We start from the raw sequence: 24,588 nt of genomic DNA, 5'->3' as shown, positions 1-24,588 counted from the left end.
ACACAGCTTATCTTAATTAGCATAAACTAGATACAGCAGTCAACCAATAAGGAATCTCCACACTTAATGGCTCGCTGGTGTTACTTCACAAACCATTCCCTCTGGCATTTTGCCAGGTGCCATCCAGACTTGTTTACAGACTCTAACATTTTCCAGGCGCCATCCTGACTTGTTTACAGACTCTAACATCCCGGAGTTTGAAGCAAGGTGGAAACTCCTCTGTAAATAACGACCTTGTAAAAATCTGTACTCGAAGCACCAGTGGGAATTTTAGGTGACATATTAAGTATTCTTATTGTTTAAATCAGTCTTAATTAAGCATTTTGTTAGGTGGGACAAATGTGATCCAGCTGAATGCAGTGAATGTTATGCTAACCAGTGGTTGAATTAGTACACAGTTTTGGAGGCTGAAGTCCAAATAGCATGGAACCAACTATTGGAAGGGCCCCTGGTGGCATCATATTTCTGTGGAAGGCATTAAGAGGGGGAGAGATTACATGGCAAGACTTGAAGCCAGAGCCTGGGGAGAGTCCAGGGTAGTGTTTTACAACTTTCCCTCATGAGACCTAAGTCATGGTCCCATAAGAACTACCTTAATCTCTTCTGATAACAGTGTCCTCAGTGACCCAGTGACCTCCCCCTAGACTCTGTGTGTTACACTGTCATGATGGGACAAGCTTCCAACACTCAGGCTCTTGGAGAACACATTCAAAATGCCCAAAGCAGAGCAGTCGCCACAATCAAAAAAAATCATCAAAATGTTCGAGTGACCATACTATTCAGAAAATTTCATCCAAGTCCTTCAAAGGAAAGTTAATCCTGTGGAGCTTGAAGATGTCTACAGTAGACATGAAAGAAAGATAAAAGAAAGGGGAAAAAATGTTTGACAGTGACTCTCAGTCCCACCTGCTAAGGCAAAGTGAATATATGATTTAAGAAGTAATTACAGGTTGACATTTATTTCTTCCTCTTAACATGATTCTTTAGCAATTCCTCATGTTTGTTCTCTGTTATGTTTATAAGTTAACCTTAGTGCAAAATAATTAAAATTTTGTAGTGTAGCCATATCTTGGTTTGCCCCAGATAATACTGGTTTTGTTGAAACTGGATAACTAATATAAACATCAATTCCATTGTCAACAGTGCCTTAGCTGTAACCTTTTCCTATCTCCTGTGATAAAGAAAAAAAGAAAAGATCTAGTCAAATTCTCCTGTGCATATGTTAATGGAACTTTCTGATGAATGCATTAATGTGTTCACTGCTAAAGAAAACTAGAGTTCTCAATTATAAAATAGATTTAGTCATGTAACCTCATTTATCTGGGAGGCCTAATGTGAACAAAATGAAATTTATTAATTTACCAGGGCATGGTGTCCTGGAAAATGTCATCTTTGCCTTCTAATTAAGGGAGCTATAAATTGGAGATGTTTTATAACCAAAAGGATTTCTTTTATGCAAACAATGTTTTGCATGCATAGTTTAGAACCTCAAATACTCAACCTGAGTCACAGTGTGTTCTAATGTGACACAAGGGGCCTCAAAAGGTACAGTGACGACCCTGAACTTCTGAAAATTCATTGTTTGCCAGACTCCACTGTATGCACATAGATACACTGTAAAATAATGTAAAAAGAACTCAATATAATTTATATGCATTATTTTTGTCAAGTCTACTATCAAAATGATATTAATCAGCCATATATTGACCAATAAAGGAAATAAATATTTGACACCTTTTACTCAACTGATTGTCAAATTGAACAAGGAATGAAATTTTTTTAGAGCCTGTTAAATTCTACAAAACTTCAAGCTGATCCAGAAGGAGTGAGCAGATAAGGCAGGCTATGACAATTGAAGGACCACCAACATTTATTGAAGTTTCACCTTTGGGAATTAATCATTGGTATCTTGAAGACTTTTCCTGTTTTCAAGTTCCCCTTACAAATGCTTAGCTCTGAAGGGAACAATAATTTAGAGCAGTTGGGAAAGCACACCAGTGACTCTGTGAGAACAAGATATGTTCTGTGAATGTACAGGAAACAATCTGACAGGCAACTGAGAGCGAGAGTTACCTTTGACACCTTCTTTAAATTTTACCTGAGTTCTCATCCTTTTGTTAGAAAAAGGGGATGCTGACCTGATTGCAGAGTCATAGAATCATGGCATTTTAATTCTGGAAGGGAACTTAAATATGAGCTAGTTCAACTCGATTTTAAAAAATGAAGAAGCTGCTCCATAAATTCACATGCATTGCAATCTAATCTATAAGAAAGACTTTCTGTTTATTACCATGCAAACATAGCCAAAACGGCTCCTTAGAAAGTAAATCTGTGATCTAAGTCGTGATCCAAATTGCTTTTTACAGAGATACAACTGGGGACCAGGATAAAACTGAAAGTCTGTCTTTTTAGTAAAATGGTATTTCACTCATTAGGATAGGATTTTCGACAGTATAGAGAGAGTGGATTTGGTAGGTTCATGGGACATAAATGTTAGCTCTATTACATGCCTACTTTAGGATTTAATTATTAAATCAACTTTCTTTAAAAGGAATAATGCATCACTATGACTTTGGGAATTGAGCTTGAGATAAAAGAGAAAAATAAAGAACTTTAGTTCTTATAATTTAGTGGTATTTCATGCTACTTACTTATTCCATGTTCAGCTTCTTGGCTTCCTGCATATTGAGAGATGGAGGCAGCGTTGTCAGAACTTCAAAGGGCCATCTGAGGACATAATGTCGATTGTCAACTAGTCAGAATGACAGCGAAGACATGGAGCACTGGGCTCAACTTCTACCCCCTGAGTGACCTAAAATCCTACAAAATAAGCTTGGAGCTTAGTAGCAAGTGGAAGCTGCGAATCCATTAGCAACTCTTACAGCTGGGCAACCTCATGATGGCATTTAGCAACCATCAAGAGTGTGTTAAAACAGGTAAACAAAGTCAAAAATAATACACACAGATCTACCAAAGTTACAGAATTTTTTAAAGTGATAGGTTAAAAAATATAGAAGATTAAATTTAACTTAGAACATAGATGATTCCAAACCCTAGACCGTTTTCCACATTTAGCTAACAAATACTTAAGTGATAAAGTAAAATACACTGCATCTAGTACAAGGTGCCTTCCTTGTTGGTTTACCTTCATTCGTGATCCCTTACCTGAACAGCCAGGATGCACCAACAGGACTTCTCTGTATGGAACACCAGTGCATTCCTAATTCTCAGGCATCATTAGTGACTTCTAGTGATTACTTAGAGCAATGTAATGACAATTTCAGGACTTGGAATTTGAAAAATGGAAAAGCTGTCTACTTATTGTTGGCCCAATGAATCTTATTTATATTACAAGAAGTGGTTGGTATAGAAAAACCATGGAGTAGACAAGCAAAAAGAAGCAGGACCGTCCCGCAAGAGGGAGGGCTGTTGATCCTTTGAGAGCACAGGGCTCCTTCCAGATTCCAATGAAGAGATTCAGATAGATGAGAGGTAGGATTCCAATTCTTAAAAATTATTTTATCCATTTCTCTTCTTCACTTGAATCCTTCACTTGGATTCTTGAAATCTCAGAAGAAGATTGAGGTAATTGAATAAAACTCTATGTTTTAAATTCAAGAGTCTGTGGGAAGTTCAATTGCAAAGGGAATCCACGCCATAAAAGGAAAGAGACTAAGCACCTGACTTGGTTCCTTCACACTTATTGCTGAGGGCTTTCCCGTTTATTGGATGATGGCTTCATCATCCAATACTTACCTGTTGTCATTGTTTTTTTAAACAAACATTTCATGTTTTTCTGATGTGCATTTTAGTCATGGATTTTAAAATAAATACTAGCATCAAATACACAACACTAGTGAAAAAGTTGCTTTAGAATATGCAATGGAAGTAATAGAAAGGCACAGTAAGCCTTTGAAAGTAAAAAAAGAGAAGTAGCCATCTTCCTAAAAGCAACCTGTTCTCAACAATTTACTCAACCCTCTATAACAAACACAGTAAATCAAGGTGGATATTCCAGCACCAAGAGGAAGCTCTCCATCACACCGCCTCTGCAGCTCCGCATCCAGAAACTGTGATGTGACACTACCTAGGAAGAGGATTGGGCTTTTGCCTGTTGTGGACAGGTCTACTGGATGTCTACTCCTAAAACTTGCTGAGATGGGGTTTGAGCTGAGGAGAAGGTTAGAACTTAACAGGACTTCAGACTACGAGTCACATGCTTCAATCCAGCTGGAAAGGTGGTCATGGGCTCCATTTTCTTTCTTACAAACCTTGATGTGGAGAGTTACAAGAGTGTTTAGTTAAACCAGATTCAGATATCTTTGGTTTCCTAGCCAAGTGCCACTAACACTGACCCTAGACCCACCATAACCTCAACATCCACCGGATTAGTTCAATTAGGACTTTCTTATTGAATACAGTAGTGTGACAAGAGAATCCATAGGTGATTCCAAGAGTCATGACTGTGTAAATATTTCCCTTAAAAATCCCTTAGGATACCTCAACATTGGAGACCATTATGATTTGAATGTGAGGTGTCCCCCAAAGGCTCATGTGTGAGACAATGCAAGAAGGTTCAGAGGAGAAGTGATTGGGTTGTGAGAGTCTTAAGCCAGTCCGTGAATTAATTCCCTAATACAAATTAACTGAGTGGTAACTGAAGTGATAGGGTGTGGCTGAAGGAGGTGGGAATTGAGGGAATGGATTTGGGATATAAATTTGTATGTGGCAAGTGAAGACCTCTCTCTCTGTTTCTTGATCATCACGTGAGCTGCTTCTCTCTGCCACACCTTTCCACCGTGATGTTCTGCATCACCTTGAGCCCTGAGGAGTGGAGCTGGCCTTCTATGGACTAAGACCTCTGAAACCATGAGTTCTTAAATAAATTTTTCTTCCTCTACAATTGTTCTGGTTGGGTCTTTTAGTCACAGGAGTATAATAGCTGACTAAAATAGAGACTTAAGTTGAAGTCTATTTTCTCCCCAGCATTGGAAGAGACCACAGTTTTTTAGTTGAGCACTCAATGAATTCATTGCCTTTCATTTAGGAGATAGTTTTTAAAGAAAGCTATGCATTTTTGAGTCCCTGGAATTACATTCAAAGCCCAAGATGCTCATGTTGTGAACAGCTAGAGGAGTGAGCTTGGTGGAGGTATCACTGGTTCAGTTACCCACCTCATTTACTCTAGAGTAATACTCATACTGAAGAGTGGGCAAACACCTTCATTCTTTAGATTTTTCCCTCCTTTCTCTCTCACACGTGTGACTGCATTTTGCCCAAGTTGAGCATGTGACTGATATCGAATCACCGTATAGGCACCATGGGTAACGCTATTTTAGAATTTGAGAAGAAAAATAAGAAAATTTAAGATGCAGTCTTTGCCCTCTGGAGAGTAAATATATACAACATAAAATAAGTAACCAAGGTTACAGAAATCTTATTTCTGCCTTACTTCATCTGCATACTTCATCTTGAGTTAGGATCTTGATTGTAGAATAATATATTTTGGTGAGAAAATCTGCAGATAGATGACCTAAGTTTGAATCTTACCTCTAATACATATTAGATAGGTAACTTTACCTTTATTTTGAAATTAATATGAGATTCAACGAGGCAATATTTGTAAAACACTGTTAAATAAATAACTTTGGGCTTGTTCTTAAATACTGATTCTGATTTCTACTCTTCTCTAAGTAACTGGAAAATTGGCCACTAATGAGAAATAGTAAATATCTGCTAATGGTGGATGATTCAGAGATATTTTATATATTGAAAGGGTTATCTGTCATTTATTTGTTTCATTGAGCATTCCTTGCTAAAGGGAATGCTGATCTATTTGTTGATTTATTTTACCTTCATATTTGACATTGCTCTCAATAAGACCATTGTCTTTGATGTGCACAATCTGCATTTCTGAAGCACATGAACCAGGTATCCAGCATCCTCTCCTTCAAATGGCCTTCCCAAACATTCCTCAGTCTTGATGAGTTCCTATTCTTCTCCCCTACTTGCTTGGGTAAGGTTGTTAATGGCATTCTCCATATTACACTGAAATGATCTAGAATCTTCTGGGAAAAGTAGTCTTGGTTTCTTATCCTCAAACACCTTTTATAGCACATAGCATGTAGAAGACTATTGCCCCTGTTTGTTTTGTTTTTTTGCCTTTCCCTTGCTATTGGGAATTGAATCCAGGAACTCACTCTTTTTTTTAAAAAAAATGTATATTTATTTTAGCTGTTGATAGACTTTTATTTTATTTATTTAAATGAGGTGCTGAGAATCAAATCCAGTGCCTCACACATACCAGGCAAGTGCACTACTGCTAAGCCCCAGCCCCAGGGCCCAGGGACTCACTCTTGCTAGGCAAGCCCTCTACCACTGAGCTGCACCTATTTGCCCAACCAAACTTAAATTACAACTATTATGAGGGCTTATAAGATCAAAGTCTGCACATACCATGGCATGTTTGTGACCATGAAGAATACTGTCCAAGGAAATCCAGTAAGAGAGTGCAGGAAGGTTGTAAACATTTCTTACCATAAAATTACATTCCATCGAAAATGAGGGGCATGTTTTCTCTAAATTTCCTTATGGAATATTCATCCCTCCTTTACATATTTTTCTTCAAAGAGCTTATATAGTTTCAGGAATCCTGGTTTATGACTTCTTCTCACCCCTGTGTTAATCGTGATATAAAATAACTCCTCCGACAACCACACCATCAAATGCAAGTAATTATTTATGCTAATCATAGTCAAGATCAAGATTTATGAAAAAAAAGAAATAACATCTGAACATTTTAATAGTATGTAATAAATATTGCATAAAGGTAATAAGAGCATAAAAAGATGTGTTTAACAATGTAATTAGATAACAAAGAGATTTCAATTATTTTACAGAAAATACAGTTTTTTTTAAAAAAATACTGGCTTGGAGTACATGTCAGAAGGTAGAAAAGGGTAATAATTTAGAGAAAGAACTATAAATAATCAATTAAAAGAATTATACAAAGCTTCCAGTGGTCATTAAGTATGAAAGTGAAGATGAAATTTATTATACAAATATTTTCACAGGAGCAGAGTAACTCAAAGCCAAAAGTAAAAAAAAAAAATCAGGCAGGCTCACTGATAAATAGGATTGTTTATATTATAAGTTTCATATATGACATACAGTTTCATGTTGACTTTTAGGATTTCTTAAAGATCTTTCTTTCAGGTCAATCAAATAGTTGTATACTACATACTGTCAGAATTCCTTAAAATCAATAAGAATGTTAAATTTTACAATTACATTTGAGAAGGTAACTACTTTATAAAAAGAATATGGTTATAATTGAATTTTCTTTTTATATTTTGGTTGGTTTTTGACTTTACCAAAGTTGATATCTTCTTGCTCAATTTCCATAACAGTTTCAAGAACCGCAGTGTGCCACTGTTCTTGAGGTAAAATCAAGGGGACCTACAAATTAAGAACCCTTTATACTTTCTTTCCTATTTAGAAGTCAGACTAAACTGACCTCTATTAAGTGTAGGGATTCTGATTACAGAGAACTGGATTTATTGCATCTGTCATTTGCTTGATGTGTTAGTCTGTTAAGTTGTCCCATGTTCCTCTATCAGAACTATGTGATGGTATTTGGTTTTCTGACTCTTCAGAGAGATGAAGATGTTCTGGGGAACTGTCAAGCACAAGTCCAGGAATATCTAGACTGACAATGAAGCCCAATTCCAGTGTTCTGTTCAATTCTGGGGTCGGGGGTGTAAGTGGCTAGTTGGGGCTCTAATTTAGCCAGGATTCCACAGAATTCCAAATGATAGTTCTTCCTAATTGCCACACCATGGGGGTTATTCATAGGTGCCCACCATCCTTGGGTGAGAATAGCTCTGTCGTGAACATCTGCAATGATCAGATGTTGAAAGAACCTAGTGGCATAGAGAAAAACAGACTAGAACTCAAATGCTGAATGCCAAATGTAATTGAGTTTACCTCATTTAGCCCCACCTTCTTCAGCACCCACCCTGGCTAAGAGCGAGCTTTCCACATGATACATGGGGCCATGGCAGGAATATGAGCAGTCTTTTTTTCTCCTTCCTGCTATTGACTTTCTCATCTGTCATACAACCATTTGGGAGGCTGCAGACTAATATAACATTCATTATAATCAGTGAAATAGAAGTAGAAAGAAGGATTTTGTTCTGCTGGCCAAAGAAATGTCTCCAAGAGAGCAACCTGTCTATTTCTTTCTTCTTCAGTCAAATTTAGAGCCAGATGTCACAGTAAGTATTTTATAACTTGCTGACTCAATGAGTGTCCTAGAAAACCCACATGCATCTAAAACTTTTGAAAACTTTTCACATGCAAAGTTTGAATTTCTTTGTAGTGTGGCCATGTTGAGAATTCAACCATAGAATTATGGACAGTAAAGCATCTGAGCTTTCTATGTGGCATGTAGATGTGGCCCATGGAAGGGACATTGGATTAGGCAGAGGGATTGCTGTGTCCCACACAGCTATCTCCTAGCTCTGTTCTCCTCATCAGCACATACTGGAAATAACTGGCCTCCAGAAATCAAAGGATATGTGGTCCTAATGTGTAAGGAGTCCCTAAGCTTTTGCACATGGTGTAGAATATAGGCATCCTTCTGTAGCAGACTAAAATCAGTGGTGAGGGGCAGGGGATTGCAGTTAGAAATACCTTCTTTCTGTGTTTCCTTCTGGTGTTATCCCCTGCAGCTGGGCCCAATCCTGGGTTCCATCAGTTTGAGATAAAAAATACATTTTTTTTCCAAAAGAAGTTGATGATTTGCATGGTGTAATCTTATATTAAAAGGTTGCATATGCTCATGTTCAAATGTTGATGGAGAGTCTTAGCATGAACTTAAATAAGTCAAAATTCATAAAATGAATATTATGGATTCCTGGAAATGAGACTTGCATTTGAGTATCTGTAGGCACAGATCTTGTAAGAGAGCTATTAAAAACAAAATTGAAAAAGAAAGGAGAAGAGAAAAAGAAATTAAATTAAAGTCTTAATGAGAAGGTTAAAGGTGAAAAAGGTGAGAGGAGAGACTTTTGGTTATACACCACTAAGAGCAAAAGAACATAGGACTTAAAATCAGCATACTACAGTAATGCAGTCATGTCAATGTCTACAGCAGCTCAATATATTATAGCTAAATTATGGGACCAACCTAGGTGTTCTTCAGTAGATGAATGGATAAAGAAAATGTGATATATATATATATATATATATATATATATATATATATATATATATATTCTTTTTTTTAAAGAGAGAGTGAAAGAGAGGGACAGAGAGAGAGAATTTTTTTAATACTTATTTTTTAGTATTTTGCGGACGCAACATCTTTGTTTGTATGTGGTGCTGAGGATAGAATCCGGGCCGCATGCATGCCAGGCGAGCACCCTACCGCTTGAGCCACATCCCCAGCCAGGTATATATATATTCAATGAAATATTACTCAGCTTTAAAGAAGAATTAAATTTTGGAATTTGCCAGTAAATGGATGGAGAGGGAGACAATCAGGTTAAGCAAAATAAGCCAATTCCTCAAAACCAAAATCCAATTGTTTTCTCTAATATGTGGATGCTAATTCACAATAAGTGGGATTGGGCACTAGGGAAGAATAGAGATACCTTAGATTAGGTAGAAGGAAGTGAAGAGAGTGGAAGGGAGTGGATGTGGAAATAGGAAGGATAGTAGAATGGAACAGACATTATTACTATATGTGTATATGTGAATGCATGACCAATGTGATTCTACAACATGCACACTCAGAAAAATGAGAAATTATATCCCATCTATGTATGATATACCAAAGTGCATAAATGCATTCTACTGCCATGTATAACTAATTAAAACAAATTTAAAAGATTTTTTTAAAAAGGAATGTAATATGAAAGGGGAGAGAAATCTGGCCAAGAAACAGTCAAAACTGAAACAAGTTGGCTGTTTACATCAGAGGCCAGAAAGAACATTTATTACTATAGCAAGAAAATTAAATTATATCAATTCAAGAACTGAAATGAGAACTAAAAATAGTTCAATGCAGAGGCAAACTGTGGAATTGCGGTGGAGGCTTAGAAGGAACACACATTTAGATATTTCCCAACTGCTAGACAAGAGGGTAGTTCAGTCCTAAAATGATCTGCTCCTGTGGCACATGGCAGAACGTGAGTGCAGTGATTGATGTGAACTGAATGACCTCTGAGCTGCTGCACAGGGTGGGCTGGCAGTGTGGGAAAGCCGTGACACAGAAGCATGGAACTGGTCACGTTTCTCTGTAATGAGGGAATCTGTTTTTAGAAGGCATTGTACATTAGAAGCTTCCCTTCCCCCAGTGTAATTCCACCCCATTCTGCCGAAGGAGCAGAATTTAAATCTCTCTACATCTGCAGCTAAGCACAGAGCCAGCTAAGTATGTATAAATAGAAAGCTACAGGTTCAACCCAAAGAAAGTGGAGCCATTTCCCAGTAATAAATATAGAAGGAAGCCTGCAAGAATATAGCTCACTTAAAGGAGAGCATGCTTAGCAGTCCTGTGATCAGATTTACACTGTGGGTCAAGTAAAAAAGAACTAAAAAATGACAGCACCAAGAGAATCAGGTGTCAGCTTATTGGGAGGCCAGAAAGCAGATCAGTCAAACTGTCCAAAAGACCTGAAAAGAATAATTAGAGGAGAAAAAGTTTATTTTGAGGCTCACAGTTTCAGAGGTCAGCCCATAGACAGCCAGCTCCATTCTTCAGGCTGAAGGTGAGGCAGAACATCATGGTGGAAGAGTCTGGCAGGAGGGAAGAGCTCCAGACATCACATCAGGAAGGAGGCTTGCCCCCAATGACCCACCTCCTTCAGCCACACCCTACCCAGCTGCAGTTACCACTCAGTAAGGCTCTCATAACCCAGTCATTTCATCTCTAAGCCTTCTTGAATTGTCTCATACATGAGCCTTTTGGGGGCACCTAATATCTAAACCATAACAAAAGCAAATCTGGACTCCATCAGAAGAGACCTGTTAAGGCTCAGAATGTTCCTTGATGAGGAAGGGCTGGGTGTTCTATGAGACCTCCACTCTGCAGCCCACATCTGTGAGAAGCCGACTCGACTAGCCCAACAACTGTGCTGATGGTTGAGCTATCTACTGCCTGGTAAATAGCTGCTGTCCTGAGCCTCCCAGTGCTGCCCACTTCCCCTGCTGGCCCAGTCCTTCCTTCTGCGGTACCTCCTAGCTGACTACTGTTTTGACTGCTCCTGGTCTGTGTCAGTAGAACCCATAGAAATCTCCTGACCCAGGCACGTCACTGTTGGCTCTCCCTGAGGTCTTTGGAGGGACATCTGCCTGACTTGCTCAGCCCCAACAGGTCCTAGTGGACACTGTCAGGGTCCACTTAAGACTTACTGAGCTCCTCCCTGGGCTTCTGTTGCTGTGGAACATTCCCATCCCTGACACTCACAGGATCCTGGTTGTCCCATAAGGACTCCACTAGGGAAGAAAGGTCCCTGGCAGGAACAGTGGGATGTTGCGGGACAAAAAGCCATTTTCACTTCTTGTTAACAATGTTGAATAAAATTTGTGCTCTAACTGCAGTAACAGAATTTTTTAAATATACCTTTCTCAATCAGCTCATGAAGAACCATGTATGGGCAATGACTTAAAGTGTGTGTTTTGAGTCAAGGTTCAGCAATTTTAGTTTTGTAAATTGTAGCTGTCTTTCACCTCATTACTTAGCCAGCTAATTCTTGCTCTCTTCACTCATAATATGGAAATAATCTTTATATATTAAGTCAGGATTGTTGGGAGGAGTGAAGATGAAAATTATGTGAACTCATGAGCAGAGTAGCTACAGCATGCTTAAGCTACTGCTCTGCTGATCTTCAGCATGACATGACCACTGCCACCACAGCTGAGGACCTTGCCTGCCATGCAGGGGAGCCCAGGCTCCACCTTCCATGGCTACAGTTTTGGCACAGCTATATGACGGTGGCAAGACCAGGCAGACTTCACCAACACAGTACGGTGACAAGCCTCCCTGTATATAAAACAGCCTGCTAAGTGGGATTCCTCAGAGAGTTTATAGGCTGCGTCTTTACACCATTTACACCCCTCTAAGTCACTGTTCCTGTACACGGCAACAATGATGCCCAGTATTTGTAGTCTTTCTTGGGAACTAACCTTTTCATTATGTTAGACTTCCAGCAAAGTCTTTCAGAAGTGTTCTCTATTAGGGAAGACAGGTTGCAGAAGCACTCTCTGGGCACTGTCCTCTCCTGTCAAGATGTCATCCACTCTGCAAGTCCTTTCCGGTCGTGCTGAGAAGCTAGAGGCTATCCACTCTCCAGGGCCTGTCCTGGACTGTTGAGGTACTATAGGTTATCCATGGTACAACAGGCACCATAGGTTGACATTTCCAGAGGTGGACAGTGTTCCTATCTGCATCAAGATGCCTGTTTCCTCTCTCCTCCAACTTCTGCTCTGCATCTGACTGTCATCACAAACCACAGAGCCAGGACAACAGATGACTCACATAGATCCTGGTGCCTTGCCAGTCTCCATGGCTTTACTGAAATGAAATAGAAGACCACATAACTACAGAATTATTTACTGAGGATATGCTTAGAAATTTAAGTCATGAAAGACACACTCTCAGCTCTTTCAAACCCACAGAGCATTACAAAATGTTTTTGAGATAGAACAGTACAGGAGACATGATGAAGTAATAAAGTCTCACTGCTTTATGATCAGTACCTCCCTCAGTGCCTGTGCAATGATGTCATTGGGCCTCTTTTACAAAACATCAAATGATATGTATGTCACTACATGAATTTATATATACACATACATATATTTCTATATGTCTCCTAATATCAGAATTTTTCTGACATTGGAGTCTACCTTTCAGTCATTTATACTTTTACAACAGAAATATCTCAGCTGAGCTTCTGTCACATATCATTTCTACAACTTGGCCAGTCTTTGAGAAGAGAGTCTCCTTCTGTTCCTCTAAGTTGATTTGAATTCTTGTAGATGCTGTAAACCAGATAACCCTGGAGCACACCCGATACCCATGGTAGAGTCTCTGTCCTCTAGGGGTTTCTCTTCCCCTCTGAGGTGGAGAGATGCCTGAGCCAGCCAAGCCGACCACAGCCTGGGAGGACCATCAGTGAAGGGACGCTGTGTAGTGACCGCACAGGACAGGGACACCTCTCAGCCCGGAGTCATCGTGGGGGGCTTTAGAAGTGAAGCCTCTGGAGAGTCATGAATAAGTCAAAATGAACTGATGAGGAGAGGGCTGTACAGGGTGAGATGTTTTGACAACACAACACGAGCAAAAGCACAGACAGAAGGAAGCGCGGATCCTTCCATTCAGACGAGGCACTTGGGAGTCGCAGCAGCAGGGGCAGAGCCCAGCAGGGGCAGAAGCGGGCCTTCTCTGCCTCCCAGCCCCTGGGTCTTCCTATAGCGCTGCACACCCCACGTCCCCTGCCACCCCTGAAGTCGTCAGCACCCCGGCTGCTCTCTCTCCCATTTCAAGCACACTTTCTCCCACCTCTGCCCCCCTCAACGCTTGCTTCCTTGGAGTGACCAGCTTAGCTGCAGCTCTGACTGGGGACAACCTGCTTACATCACGTCCAGGGCTTGCCATTCGATGGAGTGGCACCCCCAGGTCACAGCGCAAAAGGTCTTTCATGACTTCTCCACTCAGCCCCTCCTGCCTTCCAGCCTTGCCTCCTGACAGTCTGTGTTTTGCTTTATACCTCATGTTCCCAAACCCTCATGGTACTTACCAACGCGCTGCTCCTTCCTGTCTCCAGACCCGCCCAGCCTGGGGTGGTGGGGTGGCCTCCATTCACTTCACACCATCACTCCTAGCCATCCAGAGACTTGGAATTGTTTTTTCTCCAAACCATTTGCAGTTTTCTTTCTTTAAATCCTGGTGCATCTGCTGTTAAGTCTCTCTCCTGCTGTGTTCTAGAGGCAACTGTTACAGCTTTGGTCACACTGTTACAGTCTCCATTTCAGCAAATAGTCCCTTTTCTAATTTAGTCATCTGCCTCTTATTGAATAAATATTATCCTCTTTAACTCTTTTTCTATATTTCCAGTGTGTCTATCAGGCATCTCTTGAATATAGACATTACAGCATCCTTCAGACCATTCCTCTTAGGCAGAATCGTACTTTTCATTGTCTTAATTCTATCACTTTCAGTAAGTCATTGATATTATTGGTTTTATACATTATATATTTACATGTCCTGCTTTCCTGCTAAAATTGGAAGTTTTTCAAAAACTGTTATATTTTCATCACTGTGACCAAAATACAAGACAAAAATAATTTAGAGGAGGAAAGACTTATTTTGGTTCATGGTTCAGAGGTTCAGTCCATGGTTGGCTGGCTCCATTGTCTGTGCCTGAGATGAGGCTAAAGAGCATCCTGGCAGAAGGTGGTGGTGGAGGAAGCTGATGGCAGCTAGGAAACAGAGAGCAGATGCACGGGCGGCTGGGAGCAGATGATCTCTTCCAGGGGGTGCTGTAAAGACTACTCCCTCCTCCTAGTAGCCACCCCCAGTCGTCCTCTCAGCTGTCAATTGAGCTCTCATGATCCAGTCATTGCCTAAGAGCCCACCTCTGAATGTGCAGGGGAACTTGCTTTCAGCACATGAGCTTGAGGGGGCCATTCCACATTCAAAGCATAACAAGGACAGTGGCCCTTTTGCTCATTTTAATCTCTTCAACTCTTATCATATGCCCAAATGAATCAACATCAGTTGAAGTAAAAATTAGTATAAGGATAATAAGGAATCAGAGGTAAGCATTTGCATGTATGGCTTCATTTACTAAGTACCTGAGTCAGAAATGAGCTTCACTCACACTTTCCAGGTCAATATGACAATTGCAAGCATGATGGAGCCTCCTTTGTATCCAGATGAACTACAAATGGGCATGCTGTCTACTGAAAACTGCCTTTTCTTTAAATCTAGCCTGCAATCTGTGTGCTTAAAGCTAAGGTATGCAAAATGTCACTACCATGAGATAAGTGTTCTATTATCTTTAAACTGTGCTTAAAAACCTGGGTGAAGGAATGCTGAGTATCGACTAAAAATACATAATTAAAAGTTCTGCTCAGCAAATAGAAAATCTAATTCAAGGAAGTCGCTATCATTTTTTCCCCAGAAATCATTCCCTTGGTTTAACAAGCGATTCTTTTCAGTTCTGACTAAAGTAAATGTATTATCGAACTATCTTACATGATTTAGCACTAAACAACCCATCAGGACATCCACAAAAGAGAGCTGGATGGAATTCTCTGGGAAGTAATTTCTGCCTAGGTGTTATGGGTTGGGTAAAATAGACAACCTGCCCTGAGTCTTTGAAGCACTAGAGGAGTCTGACTCAACACCTATACCTCCCACTGGCTTCCCGGACCCCTCAGTCCTCACATCTGTCTATTGCCAACAATAGGTGATGGCTAATGTGGGTGTGTTATGGGGGGATGCATAGGGGATTTAAGGTTCTTTTTCCTTTAAGCTTATTAAAAATGGCTTTCTTCTTTCTCCAAGGAGGAGGTTGGGCTTTTTTTTTTTTTTTTTTTTTTTTTTTTTTTTTTTTTTTTAAGGGTACAGCTCTCATGAGCTTTTCTTTTTTAATTGTGAGTGTTCGGTCCTTTCACTGTGTCATTCCCAAGCATGCATATGTTATGCTTGGATCCCATATTTAAGGATTTACAAACTGCCTCTGCCACCTTGACCCTCCCATTAGAAATTAGAACATCGACTCCATCTGATGAAGTTCAGATCCCTTGGAAACTCCTGATTTTGTCCTATCACCAAACTGTTTTTGTCTTATTTCTCCAAGGTTCTTTTGTAGATGGTAGCAATAAATAGTTGGATAAACCTATCTCAGCTAATTTGATGAAAAATTCATTATCCTTTTAAACTTAAATACTGTCTAAAGAGCACTTAAGGGCACCAAAGGGGCTAATGAGGCTGGAATCTGTGAAGACAAAACAGGACTTTGATGGCTGTTTTGGGGCCAAGAGGACCTTTTGGCCCCCTTCACTGTGCACCTTGTTGACGGTGGCTGTCTTCTGCTATTCACAACAAGGCTGGGGAAAAGAAGTCAGCAAGTGCCCCTCTCAATTATCCCTGAATAATGTCTGCTCTTTGGCCCTGCCTGGTTCCTCCTCCAGGTCTTCGAGGCAGGAATAACCCAGAGGTTAAATGATTTCTGGACAGAATGTTCTGAAAGTTGGTGCCTTTAATGGAGTGGATTTTCCTTCCTCTCATAAATCAGAGAGGTGCCCCAATGATTGTATAATAGTCCATTTCACCTCTCTGTGAGAGAGGTGTTTGCTTCATCAATCTTTGTCTATCTAAAATAATTAAAAGATAAACGAAGTACAAGGGTCCCACACAAGTCCCACATTTTCAGGTAAATGCAGGAAGATGGAATTTGGAATTATATACTTAGTCTTAATGTCAGATGCCGTTAACATGCTATGGACATAGCTATATATTAATATTTCATTTCATTAAAAAAAAGAGGAAAGAGGAGAAAAACATGTACACTTGAGAGATGCTGCCAGGCACAAGGAAGAGGGCAGAGAATTGGCAGGCCCCTGCTCGCGGGGGACTTTCTCCTGAGTGCAGAGCAATGGAAATGTCATCAGATGTTTGAGGCTGTTAGGAAACCCAGATGTTGGAAAAGAAGATGAGATGATGAAAACAATGGAGCAGTGGAGATACCTTTAAAATCATACCTGTAAATCATTAAGCCCTACATGAAAGCTTAGGGTGTTAGGAAACCTTTTATTTAACAATCTCAAATTAATAAAGTAAAAATAAAATGTGGTCACATGACCTACACAGATTGGAAATAGTGGTACAAGATCATGAAGACAAAATTGTGACTTTTATATAGCTCTAAGGCAAATTTAAACATATTAGAAGTTAATCTCCTAGTTCTCCCTGAAGAATTTTAAAAAATATAAAAAATATTCATAAACATGTATGCACATAAAACAAAAAATCTATTTTAAATTTTAATTAAAAGTTTTCTTTTTCAGTGACTTTCATTCAAATTAGACAGAAGAAACTAAATATGTTTGTATGTATGGAGGTGGAGAGTTTTATGAAGATAAATCTATTTACAAAAACTCACCTTATTTTACATGTAAGCATAAAATTGTTTTATACACTGAGATACATATTCCATTCCTTTAGCTAAGATGTTTTGATTTCAAATTTGTTGAAAAAAAAAATCATCACTTTAATCACCAAAAACCTGTATTTTTTGTTCTCTTGAGGTTAGTGAATTTAAGCAGTCTTGAATTTTGCCTTGTCAACTCTGATAGAAAAAAATCTCATGCTATCTTAAACATGAACTGACCCATTCTTGTGTGATCCATAGATATTTTTTCTTACAAGTTTTACTCCTTCCCTTCGTTTCAGCAGTTCATGGACCATCCAAGTGAGCCTTCCATTTATCCGCAGACTGTCAGCAAGGAAGAAGGGCTTCGCCATCTGCTTAGCTGACAGGAGATTTGGTTGGGTGTCTTGAAGGGCACCTCTCACTTTGATAACAGCAGCTGCCAGTCCAGGAAAAGGAGACTCATGTCCACCTGTCTGATCTCTACATCCCCAATATGAGGGAATCAACCAGACCTGTCATTCAAACCTGTGATGTGTTTGCTGTTAAGATGTAGCAACTCAGGTTTCATTTCCTCACCAAATCCTATTTTACAGATTTGTGGATGGGATGGGGCTGTGACCTTAGATTTAACAGGATTTTCACTTTATGTTTTCCATTTATATAGATAAAACTTGGACAATCAAAATAAAAAGGTCAGGCAAAAGTACCTCTTTCACTTCAAGTGGTAGTGTCATCCTCTAAACCCACATTGACTTCATTTATTCTACATCTAGCTTTTTAATTTGCTGTATGATTTTTATGTAACTGCTTTAACACATCAAGTTAAATCACCCACCATCACCTACCCAAACATCTAACTAACGTTGTAATTAGTAGGTGATTGGTAAACATAATAATCTGATATGAAATAACAGAAGTCATTGTTACTAGAATAAGAAAAGGACAGTGCATAATAAGAAGAAATATCATTTGAAAAAAAGCCAAGAATAGGCATCAGGTTAGAACAAATCAAACATGTTTGCATGTATGTGTGGGGTTGGGGACTTTTGTGAAGATAAATCTATTTCCAAAAAAAAATTGCCTTATTTTATATGTAAATTTAAAAAGCTTTTATATATTCAAATATAAGATATATTTTATATATATAAAAATATATATACCACTTCTATACATTTTATTTTTTATAAAAGATATGAATATTGATTATCAAATGCTCCAGCTAGAAACATGGATGAGTATGCTTAGGTTATCCTAGATATAAATAAAATACATTATTAAGATTCAGATCTCGGAATGTTCCCTGAAAAGCTCATGTGTTAGTCAATGCAGGAAGGTTCAGGGATGAAAAAATTAAATTATGAGAGTGTAACCTCACCAGTGGATTTGATGGATTAATAATTTGAATGAACTGCACTACTGTGTGGTATCACTAGGCATGGCAGTGGGTCACTGGGTGAATGGCCTCTCCAGGCTGCCCTCCTCTCTCTCCTTCCTACCTACCTATCATGAGCTGAGCACCTTCCCTCTGCCCCACCCTCCTGCCATAATCTTCTGTCTCACCTAAGATCCAGATCAATGGAATCCGTCTACCATGGGCTGAGACCACTGAAACCATTTGCCCAAAATAACCTTTTCCTTCTCAAAGTTGTTTGGTCACAATGACAAAAAGATGATTAGTAGGAGTTTATATAGTTTTATGGATTTTGTTACATCAGATTGGAGGAATAAAGTAGACAGTCTGTATTTTATATCATTGCACTACATTAATTTAAACTCCTCAATGTAGGTCACAAGTAATCTCCCAAGATTTTGTTGTTAGAAGAGCAAATTATTGTTTTTTTTGTTTTTTTTTTTTTTGGATCGTCTTATTCCTTTTAGATTGTCACTTACATTTCTTTGCTATAGCATCTCAGCATGCAAGTAGTGGCTCAGAAGGGTGGAGGGACCACAGCTGTTCTCCTTGACCCTCCTCCAGTCCTGGGGAACCACGCCTCCGGCCCTCTCCCACTGAAGTGTGGTGTCAGATGCCTCTGCTCATTTTTGTTTTCTTCGTATCACTCTTACTTTAAAAACATAAGTGTTTTTTTTTTTTTTTGTCTTTCTTGTAAACAATACTGAGGGATGGACTCCCAAAGACAAATTTCAGTATTTTTCTTGCCTTTGTCCCTGTTGCTGATGGGAGTGCCCATACTTAACAGATAGTGGCCTTACTCCATAATCCCAAGACTACTTGGTTTTACTCATTCTATGTAAAATTTTGGTATGCTAAATCTGCCTGAAATGCAATTTGTTTAGAATCATAATTTACAGAAGATAAAAATGGGCATATCAAATTAAAAACAGACATAAGGTAAGGAAGAATTATATAGTGTACTGTATTAGTCATATTTAAAACTGGAGGTGCAAGTCAATGTATTCGTTCTCAAAATTTAGTGTAAATGGTCATCACAGTTTCAACTAGTTTGACGTGTGTTACAAACCAAGCCCAGAGCTGAGGATTGAACAACTTCAGTCTTCAATTCAACTGTGCCACGTGGTTTCTCTTCCATACTTGGGATGGGGAGACTAAGGTTCATACTGTTTATTGAACTTAAGCAGCAAAGTTGCAATTAGAAATGAAGACTTATCTTCTCTGAGCTGGGATTGCTTTCTGAGACCTCTCAGACTTAATCATGTGTATATAGTGATTTGTTGGAAGAAGATGGATGTGAACGGTTGGAGTCTCATTTTTATTTCAGAGCACATTGTTCCCATCATACTAGCAAATCAGTATTCTCTCTAACTTAAACTTCAGAAAAGAGATATGTAGTATCTAATGATAAACTCTTTTCATAGTGTATAAGATTTTTATACTGACCAATATTTTATATTCTTATAGTTTAAAATATTAGGTTGTATTCTGGTAAGGCTATTTATTTATTTATTGGTTCAGTTTAAGATATTTTCAGGAGCAAAGTTTCATAAGATTCAGAAAAGGAAAAAAGTTTTCTGAAAATTATTCTTACACCCCACCAAATTAGTTTTGTTTTTCTGCCTAAGCTCATCCCCCACCTATAATGTGGGTGGGGGAGGGAATAAAATATGTACTAGTAATATGTCTCAATTTAACAGATGACCTGCTTACAGAATTAATTTCTTTTAGAAATTGGTTATGAAAAATAAGGTGAAAGATTCCTTGTTCCTGAGGACAACCCATTAGCATTGCATTCTCAGGAAACATGAAAAAATTTACCTGAAAAGGACCCTGAATCCAGGTAGGTAAACACACACTTTGGTATAATTGGAATAGTAAATCTTATCACCCAAATTTACAAAGAGCAACTAAGGAATTTACTGCATAAATTCTTATGTTAGTAGAAGTGGAAAACAGAAGACAATGTTCGATATGGTTTCTTGGTTCCAGGAATTGTGATCTGGTAAGTAAGATCCATCTCAAACAATAAGAGAGCAAAAGAAATTCCCAAATGAATGGTAAGGACAAGGAACAAGTTTGAGAGAAAAGAGAGATTCTTGAAAGTGAACCCAATGGCATGAAATGCTTTAAGAAAAAGACAAATGGTTTGTAATAGTTTGGAAGCACAAACTAGAGGGGAAAAGAAGAACATTTTAGATCTAAACCAAGAGGAGATAGGGAAGCACAAAGAAAAGGAAAAAAAAATGGCCAGTGGCCCAGGTGGGTTAGAACAGAGACTAGGAGGTTGAATGATTGCAAGATGCTGCAGAGCTGTTAAGCCCAGGGCACAGCCTGGGTCTCTCCACTGGCTAACACACAACAGTGCTTTTGGCAAACTGGAGTATTTGTTGTTGTTTGTCTCAAGAGTCTAGGCAATTAAATTAAATAAAATAGAGTGAGAAACTTCAGAAATACAATTCTAAGATGGCCAAATGAGCATTTTTCTCTTAATGGTGAAATTGCAAAGACTTTCCAGTAAATTAAAGTGTGCAATTCCAGATTTTAAAAAAATGGACAATAGCCCAGTTAAAGACTCTGTGATCGATTCACTTCAAATGAGTAATCCAAGATTATGAAAATATAATATTGCCTTTATAAAGTAAACATTTTCATGTTCTATTAAAACATATCCACTTATTTTACAAATGCTGTTCATGGTCTTTTTCTTGAATATAAGTGAATTATGCATGACTTTAGTGTATAAAAGTATTTTTCTTCCTATAGTGAAAAGATATTAAGGATCCAGAGTTCTTTTAAAATGTAATATTGTGAAAGAATGTTTTTAAATATTAAAGAGATAAAACAAAGATAATCATTCATGTTGTTGTTAATCAATACCATCTCTCCCCTTGGCCAAAAGTAATTTTTAAAGAAACTCATAAAAGCATAGAATGTGGGAGTCAAATGCTGAATTTTGCAAGTTTTAAGAAGTGGGACATAATACCATACTGAAAAGAACAATATCTACAAAGAAAGGACTGGAGAACAGAGGTACATCTATCAAAAAATAGTGTTTTCAACCAGAATTTAGCTGTGCTTTGGAAACACTGTGTAGAATATGCATTAATAGGATAAAAATTCTATTTCATATACTGCACTTATTTAGCCACATATTGTGAAATGGATCTTTGTTGTTTTCATTGAATGAATGTTATGTTTTTACATTGTTATGACATCTGTTAGAATGTGGAATTTCCTTTCCATTCTTGTATCATATGCCTAGATAGTCCCCCAAGAAGATTATTTTATGTCATCATCCACATAAAAACTACACTGATTTACTGAATAGAACAAAATATATTAAGTGAAGTAAATGATACTTCATTAAAAACTAATATTATTAAAAACAAAGAAGTATGAGAATGAGAATAATAAAACTTGCAAGTTCAATATCATGGAGCTTAAGAAGGATAAAGATATTTAAGTTTTGGCAAGTATTGTAATATTTAGATGAACATTTTTATATGATTATATTCTGAAATAAAGCCAGCTAGCTTTGTAAAGTTTTAAATACTATGTGAGCATACAAGCATGTGCTCTTTTGACTATGTCAACAGATTTCAATATAAGTAATATATTTAAATGTTTCTGATGGTTAAGAACTTTGGAAGAAGTTTTTCATTGGCTAAAAATTATTTCTAATACAAATGAATACTTTTGCTGCCTATGTGCATTAGTGAGGCGTCTGTCACTGTGACAAAATACCTGACAGAATTCAGCTTTGAGGAAAGATTTATCATGTCTTATGGCTTGGGATATCTCAATCCATAGTCAACTGGCTCTGTTGCTTTTAGGCCTGTGGTAAAGCTGAGGAGCATGCCAGGCAGCATGTGGTGGAGCAAAGGTGCTCAGCTTACGGTGGCCAGAGAAAGAGGGAGAGAGGGGAGAAGCGTCAGGGTCCCAGTGTACTCTTCAGCAGCAAGTCCACAATGACTTCCTCCAACTAGCTGCCCTCCCATAAAGGTTGCCCCACCTCCTAGTAGTGCCACAGGCTGGTGACCAAGCCGTTAGCACATGACCTTTGCAAGATATTTCGGACCCAAATCAAAACATGATGCCCATCACTGAGCCACCTCTCTATGTTTCACATGTGACAAAACTTCCACTTGTATATTTCAGTGTTTCATTTAACAAATTCAGAGCCACCATTTGTTTTAGACTTTTGGAATGGTTAAAAATAAGGAAATAAAATTCACTCAGAAACCCCAGACTTGCCATGGATGTTTTTGTAGTTTAAAATGCATGTTCAAACAAATCTGATTTAGCTTTATCACTAATACTGCTCGAAGCTATTATACATTTTTTTTCTTTTCTTTCTCAACAGTTACAAATTCCTTAGTTTTCATGAACATGTATCTGCTAATCCCCTCAAAGATTTGTCCTCTACAAATTAATCAATAAGTGAATAAATTTATTACTTATAAATGTTATTACTTAATAATGAAGGGTTTATTTCCACATTAGCCTGTACCTATTCTCTTAAATTGAGGAATCAGAAATGTTAATTTAAATATATTTTTAGTGTTTACTGAAATAAGTCATATCCACTTTCCCAATATCTTGAATAGAATTGGGTAATTATATTGTGCATAAATTATATGCATACTTTTTGCATATTAGTTTTACATTTGAACAGAAACTCAGTTGAAGTTTGCCATTCAACTTCATGTGAGTAGTACTGGTTTATACCAACACCCTTGTAGTCCAAGACTATGAGTGGAATCATACATTTCCTTCATCTTTTCTATTATTCTCAATATAAAGAATGTAGACTGCCGAAGTCTGGCTGCAGCAAAATAACTGGGGGGGTGAGGAGGAACTTGTGAAGGTTGAAGCAGCAGGAGTGGGAGCCATTTATTGTAGGACAGGAGGGGTATATATACATAACTGAATACACAACTTAACTTAATTAACATAAACTAGATACAGCAGTCAACCAATAAGGAATCATCATCTTAATGATTACTCACAGCTTAACTTAATTGACATAATCTAGACACAGCAGTCAGTCATTAAGGAATCTGTATCATCTTAATGGCTCGCTGGCTTTACTTCACAAACCACTCCTCCTAGCAAAGTGCCAGGCGCCATCTTGACTTGTTTATGGACCCTAACAGTAGACACATTTTCAAAAAAAAAATAATAATAATTGAAAACCATGTAATCACTTATCATTTAAATTCCCTACTACATATCTGCTCATGAACAAAACCTGTATTCTAGTCTTCTCTCCATTTCAACACATTTTATACTCTGATGCTTGATAATTCTTCAGGTACCTTCAATTCTGCTTAAAAAAAAAACGACATACAAACTTTTGTACATGTCTATGAGTATATCAATGAGTGTTCACCTTCCTCTTTACGGATCATCTGTTTAAGTCAGATTGTGCTCTCTCTCTTCCATACCCCTCCCTTGTTCTCACCTCTGGGATATGAGCTCCTCTGGGTGCAGAGACCTCTCCCATCTTTGCACTCCTATTGCATCAGGCAGGGTAATGATCCAGTACAGCCCGCCATAATTTCAGCCCCTCTGTAGGCCTTCTCTGCCCTCTGGTAATAGCATTTTCTGTGCTCCCTGTATTTCTGCTTTGTACCCATTTCAAGCCGGTTCACTTTTATTGGGTTAGAACTTTCTTGACAATTCTCCATGAACCTATCTTTTCTTTTACCTTTCTTTCTCTTTCTTTTCTTTTCCTTTCTCTCCCTCTTTCTTTTTTTTTTCTTTTAATTTTGGTACTGAAGATTTAACCCAGGGGTGCTTTACCACTGAGCTACATCCACAGCCCTTCTTGTTTTTATTTTGAGTCTCCTTGCTTTTTTCTGATCTCTTTGGAAATATTTGCCACCCAATATTATTTGAGAAATAATTTTCCCCTTTTCACTTTCCAGGTCTAACTTCTACCAATGCCCACAAGCAAGAGAGACCAGACCTTTGGTGTATGTTTGTATGTTTTGGTAATATTTG

This window comes from Callospermophilus lateralis, unplaced genomic scaffold (assembly GCF_048772815.1).
Source record: "Callospermophilus lateralis isolate mCalLat2 unplaced genomic scaffold, mCalLat2.hap1 Scaffold_98, whole genome shotgun sequence".
NCBI lineage: Eukaryota > Metazoa > Chordata > Mammalia > Rodentia > Sciuridae > Callospermophilus > Callospermophilus lateralis.
The sequence above is the reverse complement of the archived record's forward strand: the minus strand, read 5'-3'. Positions refer to the sequence as shown.